The sequence below is a fragment of the Heterocephalus glaber genome, unplaced genomic scaffold (assembly GCF_053883595.1).
Source record: "Heterocephalus glaber isolate CG9 unplaced genomic scaffold, H.glaber_assembly_v1.0 deba00001472, whole genome shotgun sequence".
NCBI lineage: Eukaryota > Metazoa > Chordata > Mammalia > Rodentia > Bathyergidae > Heterocephalus > Heterocephalus glaber.
The window spans coordinates 50,437,152-50,455,000 of NW_028258315.1; the positions used below are offsets into that span (position 1 = coordinate 50,437,152).

The following is a 17,849-nucleotide window of genomic DNA, read 5'->3' on the forward strand; positions in this document are numbered from 1 at the left end:
GTTCAAGAACAGTGGAACTGTCAGATGCACATTTTAAAAAATCAAAACAGGGACCAGGGATTTAGCTCAGTGGCACCACACCTGTCTTGCAAGTGCAAGGTCCTGAGTTCGATCCCTGGTACCAAAAAAAATCAAAGTAAGTGTGGGTATGTACCTAGTCATAGAGGGCATTGGGGCAAAGTTAGAATAATCTCAGGTTTTGGGTGAGCAGAAGGTAAGGTCCTGGAAGTGACAGGCTAAGTCTCCAGGGGAAAGAGAAACAAATCTGTCCTAGGCACAAGCCTCCTAGAAAGCAGAGCAGAGCATCCTGGTCCCTGTTCCTTTTAAGGAGTGGCTCATCTCTCCAGCCCCCTGGAATATAGGGTTCAAGCAGGGACACAAGGAATGTATCTCAGATGGCAGTAGGAAGCATCCACAACTTTGGGGGCCAAGGGCAGTAAAGCATCCTAGTTAAAGTTGGGAAAATTGTGCTTAGTTTCAATTTGATATGCTGCTTCTTTTGCCTTCAGCATTCAAAAGAAGAAATAGAAAGTGTGCTTAGCAGTTCAAGCACAAATATTTTATACTATGAATTAAATGAAAAAAAGGCATTCAGATTAAAAATTTCCTCTTCTACCCGTCTACCTCCATTTGTTTAACAATTATAAATGAAAACAAATACTTTATCTCCAACTTCATTTTTTTTGGGGGGGGGGTACCGGGGATGGAACTCGGGTCCTTGCGCTTGCAATATCCAACTTCGTTTTTAGATATGCCTTATATACAGCAGAAATTTAATGAAAAAATTGCAGTTGTTATTTAAACGATTAAGTGAGAGAAGAATCCAGGTCTAATGTCATGATCAAATGAGATCAAGGGCTTGTGCTAGTCACCAACTTTATATTCCTATTTTTTAGATATTCTACTTCCTATAATTCTTTGGAATGTGTAATCGTTATATGATCTAAAATTCACAAAGTAACTTAATCATGATTAAGTCTTAAGAAGTAGAATCATCTCAGTTTTTGAAAATGTAAGATAATTAACCAGAGAAAACCTTACCCAAACCCATCGTGGTGGGCATTTAATTCACACAAGGACAATTTAAAGGGACTGGAAATGGTAGAAAACAGGATGTTTAATTTCCCCTGTAATTTATGACGTAGAATAGAGTTGGCAGAATAGAGCAGTAACAAAATAATATTGTTAAACAAAAGCTATGGCTTCCCTTCTTCACCAAGTATGAAAAGAAGAGACTTCATATTTGGAAAAAAAGGATTTCTGAATCTCCATGCCATGGTAGCACCACTGTTGAAAGCTACTGTAAGTGTCTGCCATGAAAAATCTGTCTTAAGCTTCTTTGACACTCTTATCTTTATAAGGCACTGATGAGTGAAGGTAGTAAGTTGCCCCCCTTCTGATACTGCAGATGTCTAACATATTATTCAGGCTTTCAACTCTGGTTGGATTGTTCCTTTTTCTCCCAGCAGACAAGAGTTAATGTGCTGTGATCACAGTAACTGAGGGCAAACTATGGAAGGAGGAAGGAATGGTGCTGGGAAACAGAAGGACAAAGGCAAATGCGTTTCCACTCGCTTGCAAGCACAAAAATCCAGAAGAGCTCACAGACCCTTAAGAGCTGTGCCTGTCCAGTGCAGACCATGTGGGTCACCCCAAAGAAGCCTCTGAAGGTCAGGTGTTCTGGAAAGCTTACATAAAATGCGTGTCCACCCAACAAAACAGATTTGAAGTTTGAGAAACTTGACAGAGCCACCCAAACTTTCATCACTTGAATAATCAAACAGCCAAACTCTCATAAATAGGCTGGTAGAATAAAGTGAGCAACAACCAGTTCAGAGGATTTTTTTCATTTCCATATTTCATATAATTTAATGTACACAAGGCCAGGTTCATAACATTACTTAATGAGCAGCGTGTTCGATGACACACTTCACGTACCTCCGGCTTCACCTCCAGCCCCTAACCGCTCTAGTGGCCAAAGCGAACAATACGTTCATAGCATCATGGCAACTTAGTGAATGAGGCCATCAGAATTCTGTTGCCTGGACTTCTCTGCTATGTGAAAGGGATAATTATTTAATTTTATCCTTCAAAAACTTCAATATACACCTGTATATATCCACCCCCTGCCGAGGTGCTCTCATAGATAGATAGCAAGCCTTCTCTGAAATGAAAGACCACCATTCACCTCAGAGGTCAGAGCCCCGGCCTCCACCCTCACCCACTCAGCCCTGTCTCTCATTTAGAGCAAGCTCTAGGAGGCCATGCCTAGTTTGGAAACATAAGGCAAACTCCGAAACACCAACAAACAATAATCTAAGAAACAAAAACCAAAAACAAAGCTGACATGAGCTGAATTTTCTCTGCTGTTCACAAAACACAACAAAGGACAGGCTAATGTTCAAGTCTTATCTACCAAGGTCTGCAATGTCCAACAGTCAAAAGCCTCTCTCTCTCTCTCTCTCTCTCTCTCTCTCTCTCTCTCTCTCTCTCTCAGACACCAACCCAAATAAAAAGTCTTATTGCTTGCTTTACTTAACAGGGGGCATAAACATTATAAAATTAATAAGGTAAGAGTTTCACGGTAAAAACAGTGGTAATTTAAAAATATATATATTGTACATAAAGTATACAGTTAAATGTCAAGTCAGGAAGATCTGTTCGGAACACATCAAACTAAAAGTTAACCTTCCTTTCTCAAACCTGACAGAGGGTATGTACATGAACTAGAATCAACCCAAGCCCAAAGGACAACACAGAAGACACACACATAATACAAAAACCATGTACCTTTCAACAGTGCTTGCCTTGGTCATAGTACCAGAGTATACCTTCACCTTCTACTTTCTTTGTGCCACAAAGAATTTTCGAGCCATCTGATGCTCTGTTACTGAGCTAGTGGCCTTTCAGGAGAGCTCTCTCTCCCTTCTGAAAAGAGCAAACAACTGCATAGATATCATTACACTAAGGAAATCTCTTAGAAAAACCAAACAACTTGCTAATCTCTCCAGACCCTTCAACCAAGCAAAAGATAAGAAAAGCAAACCTAAGTCTGTTTCAGCCACATTCCAGGGACAAGTTCCCTTTTTTCTTTATCAAAATTCTAGCATTTAAAGTTTTTTTTTCCATGTGTGGTATATTTTCTTTGAAACAGACCTTACAGGATAAACTGCAGCTCACACCCGCAAACAAAGCAATATTTGTTTAATAACTATTGCTGCCATGGGTACAGTAAACAAGGGGCCCAGCATTTGTGTTTATGAACAAACACATCATCTTACAAGAGCAATTTAACATTAACCAGGTGGAATAATCAACAGATTTCATAGGTGACACCAGGGGCAGGGCTAACGTAAACAGAACTAGGGAGGAGAAAGGGGCCACTCTCCTAGAATCAAGGTCGAGGTAAATGCATTGCAGAGTAAACAGCTGGGAAGAAGGCAAGATAAACAAACAGTCATTCTTCTGACATTTAGAGAGGCAGAAAGGTTGGAAGTTACATAGATCAGCTGCTGACCACCATGAAATCAAACCAGTTGGAGACCAAGCCTGCTTGTTTGCACAATGCCATGTTTGCTTATAAACAACAATTTGCTGTTACCAACCTCGAATTACTCATCATCATAGAAGCCAGGGCTAGGGAATCAAGGGAAATCCAGTTAACTCTTTAGTGGTGACATTACTCAGAAATTAAAAAAAAAAAAAGACATGGCCCTCTACCAGAAAAAGAGGTCACCCCAAATGAGATGCATGGGACTCAGTTAGAACACTTTTATTTCCTGGTTTGCAGATAAACATAAAGCATCCACATGGTTTAAACTACTAAAGGTTGGATTTGGAAACAGCTTTAAAAGACTGTAATGCCTTCATGCTTGAGTAACTCTGCATTCATTTCCTAGGCTCGTCTTCTTTTATCAATGAAATAGATGGGTCAAACACAGATTCGGATCTTGAATGTTTCATCCAGAAAGAAAACCCTGATGCTGCTTCCTCCCCATACACTAAGCTTCTGTTCCAAGATGCCTGTAAGCCCACAGGGCCCGCAAACAAATAGATTTGTAGCATTCTTAACCACTCTGCACAAATCAAACCATGTCAGGTTATGATTCTGTCCATAAAAACACTTACATAAATAATCAGTTGATGTTACACACAACCACTCAGGACTTCATTTTGTCAGCTTCACATCGAAGAAATCATAGCTCTTCAAAGGCCAGGGTGAGTAAATTCAAAAATGTTAAGAATTATTTCATCTTTAAAATTTTGCTTTATGTGTATACCAACTTCTGAAGGAGTTTATGGTGTGTGGTAAGAGTTACCATGCCATATCAGAGACACTGCAGTTAGAGATACAATCTGCAATGAAAGCACTAGTTCAAACCTATTTTGCAGCTACTTTAACATTTTTAAACAACTTAGTTTTGATATGTGTGAATAACATCCTTATATTACTTAAAATCTAGGAAGCAAAACATGCTGAAAAACTACTTGATAATGTATCTAAAACATGCTTATAATCAGTTAAGTTTTTTAAATTCTACATTATATCAGTGCAAAGGACAGCAAAATGTTGTCTGTTGGACATCCAAAGCAAAATCTGAAAATGAGAAAATGAAATTAAAAAAAAAAAGATGCACCTCACAGAGTTCTGGCAATTACATTATTATTATTTTTTTTTATTTATTTATTTATTTATTTTGGTACCGGGGATTGAACTCGGGACCTTGCACTTTTGAGGCAGGTGCCTGGAACCACTGAGCTAAATCCCTGGCCCCGGCAATTACATTATTAACAATCATTGTACTGAAGTTTTTATTTCTGCCTAAAAAAGATAACAAAAATTTTGGTCCCCGTCCTCTGCTCTCATCTCTTCACCAGTTCCACTATAAAATTCTCAACCTTCCCTCACTGCTTTTGTTTGCATCTCCTGCTTCAAGGATCTAACTTTTGTTCTGCAAACCTAAAGTCACAAAGGAACTCCAGTGTTTTCTCGAGTGTTTTTGTTTGGTTGTGCTGTGGTCTGTTTCCAAAGTCTTTCTCTGCTGACAGTCTCTTTCTCCAAATCAACACAAGCCCTATGGGCCCCCTGCATTGCCTGGGAAGACATTTTCCCCTGAGCATTCAGTGCCCTAGCAGCAGGGAACGTCTAAGGTCTGTGGACCTGTTCACAACAATGGACACTGCAAAGGGACAGAGAACTCTACTCTGCCCCAGAAACTCTCTGGGGCTGGAGCTGCTCTACTGCCCTGGAGAAAGAAAAGCAGCCTTACACCATCGTGTGATGATGCAAGTCTGGCTGCTAGAACAACTAACAGAGAAAATCTTCCTCAAATGCTTCAAGAACAGAACGTTCTCAAATTCCACCCTCACTACCCGATGTATGTGGTCAGGATGACTAGGAGGCAAACAGAAGCTCAGCGCCTTACCCCACGTCCCCTTGAACACTGTAGAGACAAAAGAATGAAGAAGTTAAACAGAATGCTGTGCTCCCCCTCCTGTCCTGTCCTCCTTGAGAATGCTCATTACTCACTAACTGCCCTTCAACACTTTTCCCTCCTTCTCCTGAGCTTTGCTTTTATTTTCTTTCCCCAAGCCTGGATAGCTAGAATACTGGTAACACATTACAAACATAGCTTATAGTTCTAAATGCTAATCCAAAGAGTTGTGGCCATTTCCCTTGATAGAGACAAATAACTGAGACCCAAAATGTGCTGTTTTGTTTTGTTTTCCCAATACTGGGGATTGAACTCACTCAAGGCCTTTGCACTGAACTATATCCCCAGCTCTTTTTTATTTTTAATTGAGATAGGTCTCACTAAGTTGTTCCGGCTGAGCTCAAACATACAATCCTCCTGCCCTAGCCTCCCAGAGTGCTAGGATTACAGACATGCACTACCACGCCTGTCCTGGAGTTTAAGTGCAAAGTGAAACCATTCTCCAAAGGGCTCCTCTGGGTTTGTGAGTCTACCCCGAAAACATTAACTGCCTTCCTGCCTCTTCTCCAGCACTGGTGAGAAACTTGTCCCAAATTACTTCACGTTTTACTTTCAAGTGCCATTGTATTCCCTATGGACCCCAAATTTAAAAACAATGTTCATTAAGAAGTTCTTTATCAAACCTATCCAATCACCTATTTTAAAAGCTGGGAAAATTCAGGAATGTCCAACCAGCACCCCATTGGCCATCTGCCCTCTTAGATTTTAAAAAAGGAAGTTTTGTTATACATTTATATTAACTATATTATACATTTTATATAAATCCAAGGTAATTCCTCTTCATTCAATGAGGCCCAGAAAGCCAAAATGTTGGGCATCCATGCTGGAAAGAGTCCCAAGAAAGCTCAAGATTAGAAAGTAAGTTTGGTTCTTTTCACAGCTTCATTCTGGGATTAAGAAAAAAATCTTATAAATTCTGAGATTCTCAGAGAGTTCTGTCAGCTGAGTGGACATTTGGGCCTGTTTCCCAGGCCAAACATTCACCTCTACTTTGATCTTCATCATTTTTGCCATTTCCACATACCCACCATATGTCATTTTAAAAAATGGTTCACATTTGATAAACAAATAAATCTTCCTTCAGAGGAAATTTTTATCACTTCTTCAAATGGAAAGCCAGTATGTAGCCCACTGTAGAAGAGAAAGACTTCGTAATACATGTAATAAAAGCCAACCAATGTCACTAAAGTCAACCTGGACTGCACTGTCCCCAGAGGCTGAGTGGGAGCTATGTTCTTTCTTTGTTAAATAATGAGCTTACAACTGGACGAACAGATTAAAGATACTAGTACCAAATTGAGACTTTCTCCTTGGTTTTATCAGAAGGATTAAAAAAGATTTGAAAACGGAATTGCTTCAATATCAAACCACAATAATGAGAATTGGTGAATGATTTATGAACTGCCTAGAAATCCTCTCCAGCCCACCAGTGAGTAGTCCAAGTCTTAAGTATCAGGGGAGTGGAGCCAGAGAGACTTAGGGGACCCACATGAGGATCCAGGCTGAAAGCTGAACTCTTAAACGCTGTCTTCCTAACAATACAATCACAAAGCGCACACTGAGGGCCTACTGGGTACAGTTACATTGCTAGACAAATAATCGACCACGGAGTCAGATTCTCTGCTCTTGCCCCCAAAACAAATAGGGCTCCTGGCCATGGGTATAGGGATTATAGAAGATACCCTAAAAAAAAATCAAAGAGCTCCACCTGTGAGCCTCTCTTCAGACTCCACCAAAGGACTGGTACAGCAGCCAGTTCAGCATTGCTACCTCTCCACAACCCAAATTTATTCAGTACCAAGTACCTAATATATGGTAAAAACTATAAGCATATCATTCAAATGCTTTATTGGTCAAAAAGATAAGATGCTTTTATTAGTCCAACCTTTTTTGTAATGGAGTGCCACTGATGACCCAGCATTAGCCTCATTCCCTGCTATTAATCACACTTGTAAGAGCTCATTTTGCCTTAAAATCTTAAGAAATTGCTATAATTTAAAGACATGGTGTCTACATAATGGGAAATGCTTCACAGATTGTATCACTTCATAAAATACAGTATTTTTATGGGAACAACGACTATAATGCCAACATATTACAAAATGAAAGAATCACATATATATGAATGAAAAACAAAATCATATATGTGTGTGTGTATGAAAGAAAAGCAAAATGTAAGCTCTCTTTTGTAATCGGGCTTCCCACATCTGTATGCTTTAACCACTATCTTTTGGAAAACCATTAATCCAAAGATATAGTCACATAATTTACATAGATTAAGAAAAAAACTACTCCCAAACAAATGAAAAATAAAAATGAAAAGGCGAAACTAAAAGATAGAAAGATGCAAAAACACATGGTGTGCTTTAAGAAATTACATCGGTAGTATGTTCCTCATTCATCATCTATAGTTCCTGTGCCTTGTACATCATGTGAAGAGAACTAAGGCAATCTGTTCAATATGTGACTTCAGGACAAACTACAGGTATCTGCCAATTTATTTTCAGTAAGATTTCAATAATATAATGATGTCCTTAACTTGTAAGTCCTCCTCTCATTAAACCACCTTCATAACTGTTTAAACACGGCTGAATACCAGGGAGGAAAGCATCTGAAAGAGTTCTACAAAATACAAAGCTAAAATCTTTTTGAAAGTGCCTTTTAATTTTTACTACTCCTCCGAATGCAACATACATGTGTATATATTCAAATCTTAAGTACACACAGAGATGATGATACACTGTTCTGTGATGAATGAAAGGCAGGCTCCAATCAGGAACAAAGATGAAGATATTCGGTATGGATGGCTGGGACAAACAGAGAATGAACCAGCCTGAAAGTCAAGTACCCAGACAGCCAGTCCTGCAGTTGTTGAGGACTGAACTCAGATTCTATGAAACACCCAGAGGTTGGTGACAAGTATAGGTGGGGCTGGAGCCAAGGAATCAGCCTGCTCAGTGATAAGCAATGGGAGCTCTGTTGGAGGGGCCCCTTCTCCCAGAGATACGCTCTTCCCAAGGTATTGCATGGTCAAGATAAGCACCTAGACCTTGGATCCTCCACTGGGACTAGTGAAAAAGCCAACATCTGGTCCTCCTCCCCGAGAGAGAGCCATAAGGAAGTGCAGAGCTTCCTTAGGAAGGTGGAAATCTTTCAGCAAGCCACCTTCAGCACACTGCCACAGGCACACCAAGAAGGCCAGAGCCTGATGTATCCAATAGCAGGTCCCTGTGGCACGTTCCCTCGCGCAGCACAGCACTATGGGTGCAAGGGGTCTGTCTCAGGACATCAGAGTCCAGATACAGCCCCACGGGCCTCTACCAGAAAAGAAAAGTTACCACTTTTCACATCGAAACTGCGTGCGTACAGGCACAAATACCGTTCTGTGAAAGCAGCAGAAGCATCACCTGGAGCTTGTTGGAAACGCCCATTCTCAGTCCTCAGACCTGCAGAAGGAGAATCTGTGCTTTAACTAGACCTCCCCAGTGATTCATGTGCACACAGGAATTTGAGAAGCGAAGTGTTGGGCAAGGGGAGTGGACCTACTTGGGTTTGACTCCTGACTACCGATTTTAAATTTTCAACAACCTCCCAAACATCTCATCCTGTCAATTCCTCGCCTCCAAAATTCATACGGCATCTGGGTTCACTCTTCCTTCTAAGCAATATTTACTTTGTCTCTCTATGTGCCAGACCCTACACTAAGTGTTGGGGCAACAATGGGGAACAAAAATCAATACAGTCCCATCAACACGGAAGGGACTATCTAATGGGGAAGACACACATTAATCAATTAGCCATACACATAAGTGGAGCCTAGAACAGTGATAAATGCTACTGTGAAAAATGCACAGCACTCTGGGAGCACACAGAGATAATATATGTAAAGTGCCTTGCATGTAGTAGGTGCTCAATAAATCACAGTGATTATTGGCCCATAAAACCCAGCTCTTTGGGACACCACTAAGAAATTTTCAAGTGTAGAACACTCTTCTCTCATACACAAAATGAACGTGAACTGCTGTTGTTGTTTTTTTAGTTAAAGTTTTAAAAATTTTCCTGCTGTCTCCCGGCTATATGAGGAATATAACATCAATAAAGTCAACATCTCTTCTAAAAGCTTAGAGAATGACATGAACTTTCAGGGTTATTGTAAAGAATTGGCTCTTGTTTACTGAGTGATAGAAGAGAAAATGCAGAGCAGGGCAGAGGGTAATCCTGGAAAACACCCTTGCTCAAAGCAGTCTTTTGATTATCATTTTAAAGCCTCAAAACCTAAAGAAAATCTTTAATTGGCTTTTCAGGGCCATTTCTCTTCTGTATAGGCAGTTTGCTGAAGTTAAGACTGTACTTGCTAATAATAGCCAGATTAGCAGCCTGTACTTTACAGTATAGATACAAGCGGTTAATTACTAGTGCATCTAACACATGTCTACATGGAGGAAAAATGGACTGAACAGAAATCCAACAGTGTTCCTGACCAAACCCCAACCACTGGCAACTCCCATCCCTGGAGGGGAGGTGACCTGAGTATGTCACACTGACCCAGAAACTGTCAGAACACCGAAATCGGGTGTGTTCACGGCTCCTTCAAACAGATGTCCAAAGCACCATGCCTTCCCTTTACTCATTTCCTACGAATTCAGCAACTTTAAATAAGAATTTACAATGTTATACAGTAGCCTGCCACGTTGAAGTTTTTGGTTCTTCTCCAAGAAGTTGGCTTCCTTCCAACAGGTAGGGAATTGTGATGGGGGAGTTGTAACCTCACTTTTATCAGAATGGCTCTTGAAAAAAGTCCAACAAGAGTTGATTTAGAATGAAAGGGAAGGCAGGTATGTTAGGTGGAAAGTGGTTGGTCTTAAGACCTTGAGATCTTAACACACAGCAGCTGTGAGATACCATCCATCACCTTGCACAATCAAGAGTCTATCTGGAGTTTAGAAGTTGATATTTTGTTGGTTGGAACAGGACAGAATAACCAGCAGCTTGATAAGCAGTAAAAAGGTAGGTTTCATTTTGGTTAATTTCCTTTGGGTTCAACTATTAAAAATACAAAGTAAGGGCCAGGGATTTGGCTCAGTGGTTCCGGTGCCTGCCTCGCAAGTGAAAAGTCCCGAGCTTGATCCCTGGTACCAAAAAAAAACAAAGTAAAAGGGAAAAGGATATACAAAAAATAGAAAATATTAAGAAAAAATCTGCCTACTAATTTTTCTACAACAACTCTCCTCAACAGTAGCCATTTCCCTTCACATACCCAGGGACATTTGGCAATGGCTGAACACATTCTTGGTTGCCATAAACTGGGAAGACTTCTAGTGTGTAGAGGTACGGGATTCTGCTAAACATTCAATAACGCACAGAACAGCCCCAACAACACAACTCACTTGCATGTGGGTCCTGTATATCCAGAGTACCACAGTTAAGAAAGAGTTCTCTAAGAATCTGTCCTGTTTTTATTATGAGATCAAAGCAGTGAGTCCTATTTCTTGTTCAATAATATATTTATGATATGCCTTAAAACTTTCATGACTTGTGAGTTTTGCTTGCATTTCTGCTTCACAAATAGGACTGCACTGAGCATCTATGATGGATCTGATGGATCTGGTTAAGCAAACTTAGGTGATAACCAAACATGAACAGGGGAAAGTCACTGCTCAGTGTCTTGGGGGGGGGGTTCAGGACCCCTCTCCACCCCAAGGATACCAAAATACTCTGGCATTCAAGTCCCTTACATACATCCTCCCAAATACTCGTAAGTCATCTCCAGATTATTGTTTTCTTTTTTGTGGTACTGGGGATTAAACCCAGGAGGCTTTGCACTGAGCTATGTCTCCAGATCTTTTAGTTTTTATTTAGACAAAGGATTTCACCACGTTGCTAAATTTCCTGTGGTTTCAAATTTGTAATCCTCCTGCTTCAGCCTCCCAGAGTGGTAGGATTACAGATGTACCTCACTATGCTTGGCTCAGCTTACATATAATGGAACCCAAAACAAATTTGTATGCATGAAATGTTTCTGAATACTTTCGATCTGTGGTGCATTGAACCTACAGATGAAACCCACACAGAGGCTAGTGGAAAGGAATGGTCTAACTTGAAAGCAAAAAAGTTAGAATTCTAACTGTCACTGAGTAGGAAAGGACTGGAACCAGAGCAGCTTTTTAGGTAGTGACATATGAAGAAAGCACCCAGGATGGGGCCAACTCAGGGACTGGCAGACAGGAGGAAGGAATGGTTCAGTCTGGAAGGTGCGAGGTCCAGTCGGCCTTGGACCCGCTTCTCTCTACTTTTCGTTCCCATGTCTTCAATGGCTCTTTTCCACATGCAGACCTCCAAAGTCTTCCTCAACTTGTGAAGGGCATATGCCAATCTTAAAATAATCTTTCCAACCTCAAGTGTTTCTTTCTATGCAGAAGGATGCCTCACTATCCCCCTTTCCTCCCCTCCCACGGGGGCCTCGGCCCACTGCAAGCTGGCTTCTGCCACTCCTCTCTGCTCAAAATACCTTCATGAGCTGGCATTGCAAAACACAACTGATGATTTTCAGTCTCCACCTTCCTTGACCTCTGGACAACACAGGACAGTGTCATTCATACTCTCTTGGCGGGGCGGGGGGGGGTGTCCTCTCTGCTGGGGCCCCAAGTTCTCCTCCTGCTTCCTGGTTCTCAGCCCACACACATCTGTGGGCTTGGTCTCTCTCCTTTAGAACATCATCCCCTTGTCTGGCTCTTCTTTCAGGGCTTCCTCTTGCCTACAGTTATGGCCTCAGCATTCTCAACCTCTCCATCAGGCATGGGCTCAACTGCTCTGGAAAGGGCTGGATAGTACACATTTTTCATTTGTACACCATCTGGTTTCTGTTCCAGTTACTTAGCTTTGCTGCTACAGATTAAATGCAGCCACAAACATTAGGTAAACAAATGGGCATGACTGTGTTTCAATAAAACTTTATTGACAGAACCACTGGTTTGGCCCCCAGGGCTGGCTGTCATTTGTTGACCCTGCTCTAAAGCACTCTCCCTGGAAGACCTTGCTTAACCTTCTCACATTTCTACTTGCACCTATAATACTTTAGCGAATCCTGAGTCATTTTCATCAACCAAAGTATCTTTCCAGAGCTACAGACCTGATTTTTACAATCGCCTGGATATTTGTACTTTGATATTCTAAAAGAAACTTACACTTTGTCTCAGACTAAAATCACCTATTCTCCATCCAAACTCTCAGCCAGTTCTGATTCCGGGATTTTCAGGGAACAGATCACATTCTAAATGAAGACTATGTGATAGTCTCCCTTCTCTTGCATTTTCCATAATCCCAGCTGCTTCCTACTTAAATAATACATGCTTCTCCATACCCTTGCCTGGGAATGTGCCCCCAACAGTTTATAACTCTGGATGTGAATTATCACACTCCTAGTCTGACAGCATGTAATCACATGACTCTCCTTACTTTAACCCCCCAAAGGATCCCTAATTGCTCAAGTCCAAAGTCCCACGGGCCTTCTCACACAAAGGCCAATGATCAAGGCCAGCTACAGAGCACCTGAAATGTGGCCAGAGTGAGTGCAAAGCTGAATTTCTAAGGCATGTGTCCTTTTACATAAATCAGTTTAAATTTAAAAACTGATGCTCAATTCCATTACTAGAAAACTGTTATTTGTCAACTTAGGTATGTGAATATACTTTGTCAGTTATAGGCTTTATGATACCTAAAAACAGATCAACTAATCATGAAATTTTAATGTCCAAACTGAGATGACAGTTCAAAGGCATACGGAGAACAGAAGAAAATGTAAACATTTTTTTGTATTTTTCTTGTTTATTATATTAAGATAATGATATTTTGGATCAACTGGATGAGGCAATATAATTTATAGTTGATTCATCTTTTACTTTTTCTAATGAGGCTATCAGAAAATTTTAAATCTCTTATGCCATCCACATTTTCTTCTATTGACAGCACTGGGGAAGGCACATGGCTCTTCAGAATCTGGCCCCATCTGTTTCCCCAGTGCTCTGGAGCTTTCTCCCTCTTTCCTCTTCTTCCCTGTCTCCATTACAGCCATCCTTAACCAGGAATTGCTTCCCAGCCATGCCGCGTACACCACTGTCTTTGTACCTCCATAGAATACCTTAGTGCCCTCTATGTGGGCCTCTGCCATGTACTTTCATGAGCTACTGTTATTCAGTGTACCACAATTTGGCTCAAGCTAAGAATCTTTTCTTGACCATGACCACCAACAGATCTGGAATGGTTGTTCTCTCACAGGCTCTCATAAAGTTTTACACTCAACTCGAGCCACCAATCTCTGCACGGTATTCTAATATTTTGAAGGTTGAATTGTAAGCCGGGCACTATGTATTACCCCTAACAAAATACTAGGCTATTTGATAAATAATGTAATTCAACATCAGATGGATAGATGGGTGGATAGATGGATGGATGCAAGGAAGGGACAGAGACAGATACTGTGCAGCTAGCACAGATGATCTGGTAACTGTGTGATCACAGTAACTGAGAAAATATTGGTGCTGTTTCCCAAATTTCCAGCCCCATCGAAAGAGAGAATAATGATGCTCTTTCTTATGGTAACAGCCAAAGGATAGTATGGAGACACCCACTCAAAGACAGTGGGTGAGATTCAGGGTGGAGCGACAGTGTCCTGGGAACAAGCCATAGCCATTCCTATACTTAGGAAACAGGAAGAATGACATTTCCCAAAAACAAAATACAAGGCCTCACATCTACCTTGTGAAGTACTTATTAACTTCCATTTTTTTAAGAAGAAAAACAATATAGTTACAGAATACACATACACACACACATCTATAAAGCTAGCAGACAACAATGTGAATATCAAAGTCATCCAATCTCTGTCTACTACAGTGTAGGAGCACAATGAGAAGTGGATTTTTTTTGGCGGCGGGGGGGGTGCCAGAGATAGAACTCCGGACCTTGCGCTTGCAAGGCAGGCACCGGAACCACTGAGCTAAATCCCCAGCCCAGGAGTGGAATCTTGAACAGTGACAAAAAAATTAGGAAGGAGTTTCAAGAAGGAAGGGTGGTTGGTGGATTCAAGTGGTTTAAAGAGGCTGAATGTAAGGTGATGTTGAAGGCAAAGGCAATTCCCCCACCCAACATCAAATAATCTTGATTCCTCTGCTTGATTCTCCCTTCTTGGTGAAAATAAGAGGTTCTCCACTTTCTGCTCCTTAGACCAGAACTTGCAGCCCCAATCCCTCCTCCAAAACCATCTTCTTCTCTACTGCCTCCCTTATTTCAGCCCATATAGAAATACACTCGCTGTACACTGACCCTACAGAGGCATTTCTGGGCTCTTTTTTTGCCCTTCTAGTTCCCATCTAGCAGCCTCTTTCCCCTGGCTTAGTTAAGTTTTCTTGAAAGGTGCTGTCTCCATGTTTGTTCCTCATACTTGCAGCTCTCAGCACTGGGCATCCCATTCCTTTGGATGGGACAGCAGTTCCTAAACGTGAAGTCAGTGAGAACCCAATCCTTAGCCCAGTCTATTCAGGAGAGCCAGGGCAGGAATCTGCAGGCTGTAATGAGAACACCCAGGCACAGAGATCCAGGTGGCACTCACTCACAGAAGCTCGGCTAATCCCATAGACCAGAGGGCCACTGTGATACCTGCCAGTAGAGGTCACTCTGAAGCTTCTCTTCCAGGCTCCTGGAGACCAAGTCCTCTGCTCCAAGACCTCTGTCCCCTTTTTCTTTCTGTTAAAGGCTTCACAATCTCTGTCTACCAATCCAGTGCTGGTATCAGTTCCTCTTTCTCTCTACAGTAGCGTCATCCAACACACTCAACTACTCCATACCAGCTCCCCAACAACTTCACTCCTTCACAGGTTATTTCCACCACTCAAATTCTGTCGGATACCCTGAAACCCAAATCTGAACACTTTTTCCTTAAACCACCTACTTTTCCTGACCTTGTGAAAGTCACTGTCACCTCATTTGACATTCAGCTAATCATCAAGACTTGGTAATTCTGGCCGGGGATTTAGCTCAGTGGTTCCGGGGATTTAGCTCAGTGGTTCCGGCGCCTGCCTTGCAAGCCCAAGGTCCAGAGTTCGATCCCTAGTACCAAAAAAAACCCCAAAAAACAAAAACTTGATAATTCTTAGTCTTGTCAGATGTACCCTCCTCGTCATCAACATTGTGACCATCCAGCCACCCTCAACTCCTTCAATACTCAAGGAACCTTCTACGATTTCCATAAACATTATTCAAAGCAAAAGCCTAAAAGAGAATCACATGTTCAAGCCCAGCCTGGGCAAGATCCTGTCTCAGAAAAAGGGAGGGAGATGGGGATGAGTTCAACAATCCCCAGCACACGCGTATGCACACACATAATAACAAAGTCAATCTGGTTAAGTCATGCTCTTCCTGACAAACTTCCCAAAGCGACCCTGTTCTCCAAAGACAGTCTGGACTCCTTTGCTTACAACCACAGGCCCGTGAGCCCTTGAGTTATTTCCCAGACTTCTCTTCTGCCACCCTCTCTTCACCAACCCAGCATTACTTCCAGTGAATTGCTGTTTTTCAGCTATCCCTTGCTTTTCCCTATCTCTGTGATACACTGTCCTCACCCCTCTTGGAGGTCCCCTTCCTCCTCCTTTGACCAAAAAACTTCTAGGTATGTTACCTTTACAAAGGAGATATTTCATCCTCAGTACCTGAGATGTACTTTATGTGGTCAAAGGTTCAGTACATTCTGATACAAAAATGACTACATGACTCTCCTTCCCTAGGGCTGCTTCCCCAAAGCCTGACTGCACTGGATATGGAGGAGCCACTTAACAGAGGTCTGGATGGAAGGATGCATGAGGCCATGAGCAATGGAAGGATGTTGCAGCTAGTCCTGAATCCAGTCTGGGACATGGCAACTGCTCAATAGACTGAGAACTCCTTCCCTCTCACAGAGTAAGGAGTGCTCAAAGAAAAAAAAGTTGTAAGATTCTGAGTTTAGAGAAAGGAATTTTAACAAAACACACTGTCATTACAAAAAAACAACTAAATCATCTGCTGCGATCCAATGAGGATATAGCAGAAGGCAACAGTCAAGTTCCAGGATGGTCAAGGTGGAAAATCAGAGGAATCTAAAACCACACACACCGGGACTCATGAGACAAGAGGGCTGAGTTGAGTCCATGACACAGAAATATGTGTTCAGCATGGTTCTGGAAGTAGCTCCAGATATACTCACAGGCTGAAAATTAGTAGTGTACTCAAGCAAAAATGAAGCAGTGGAGAAACAAGTAATAAGGGAGAGGGAGAAGCCAGAGAGAAGACTACTGAAATGGGCAGTTACAGGTGCTATGCTGGGTGTGCAGAGCCATAAATACAAGGGCGTCATAGCACCATCAATACAAGTGATGGGAAGGGGTAGAAAGAGATGTGGCTGTGATCAAATTCCTATTTGATTGAAGGTATCTCACTAAAACATACAAAGAAGAAAAACCAGTGAAGTTTAGACAAGTGTCTAAAGTCATCCAGCAAGTTAAAAGGAGAGGACCCAGCATCTAGCAGCACAAGGGCACATGGCAGGGGTTCAGGGGACACTGGGTGAGTAAATGGATGAAGAAGTATATGGTACTGGAACATTCCCTTGCCTAGTGGTCCTGTGTGAGCTGCCAGCACCAAATCTATCACAAAACTTCCTAAAAAATAATCACAGATTAACACTACTGGCCAAAGACACCCCACACTCTGCTTGTTTTGCTTTTTTCTTGAGACAATTTCTTCCTACAATGCCAGGCTGTCTTTAAACTCTGAGGTTCAAGTGATCCTCCTGCCTTCCATGTGCCACCATGCTTAGCCAGACTGCTTGCTTTACACCAAGGTTATAGCTCAACTCATTGTAACATGATAATGTAAGCAGGATGTTAAAGTAACTTAGAAATACAGTATTCAATTACAAGTATATTCAAATCTGCCAAGACCTGGTATACTGTAGTCAGTACATATCTGTTAAATGAATGAATAAATATCTATAGAATAAAGGGTGAGTATCTCTTATCCAAAATACTTAGGACAAAAAAGTGGTTCAGGTTTTTTTCCCCCAGATTTTAGAGTATCTGTACATACATAATAAGATATCTTAGGGGTGGGACCCAACTCTGAACATAAACTTCATTTATGTTTCGTATTCACCTATACACACAGCCTGAAGGTAGTTTTATTTTAGTGTGCCTGTGTTTTCACTGTGACCTGTCTATCCCCTGAAGCCAGGTTTGAAATTGTCCACGTGGGGCATCAGGTCCATATGCTCAACAAGTTTTAAATTTTGGAGTACTTTTTATTTTAGATTTTTGCATAGGAACGCTC

At 41.5% G+C, this 17,849-nt stretch overlaps 1 protein-coding gene across 7 annotated transcripts in view; it reads right to left on the reverse strand.

Moving 5' to 3' along the window:
* The window catches only part of Foxp1 (forkhead box P1), a 471,410-nt gene that overhangs the window by 240,107 nt on the left and 213,454 nt on the right, over positions 1–17,849 (reverse strand). The window contains exon 1 of one of the 7 annotated variants that reach the window (XM_013075636.3): positions 2,791–3,004. The exons of the other annotated variants lie outside the window; for them this stretch is intronic. The gene's annotated coding sequence lies outside the window, so the exon portion shown is untranslated. Of the gene's footprint in view, positions 1–2,790; positions 3,005–17,849 lie in introns of those variants that run through there. 7 annotated transcript variants of the gene reach the window in all.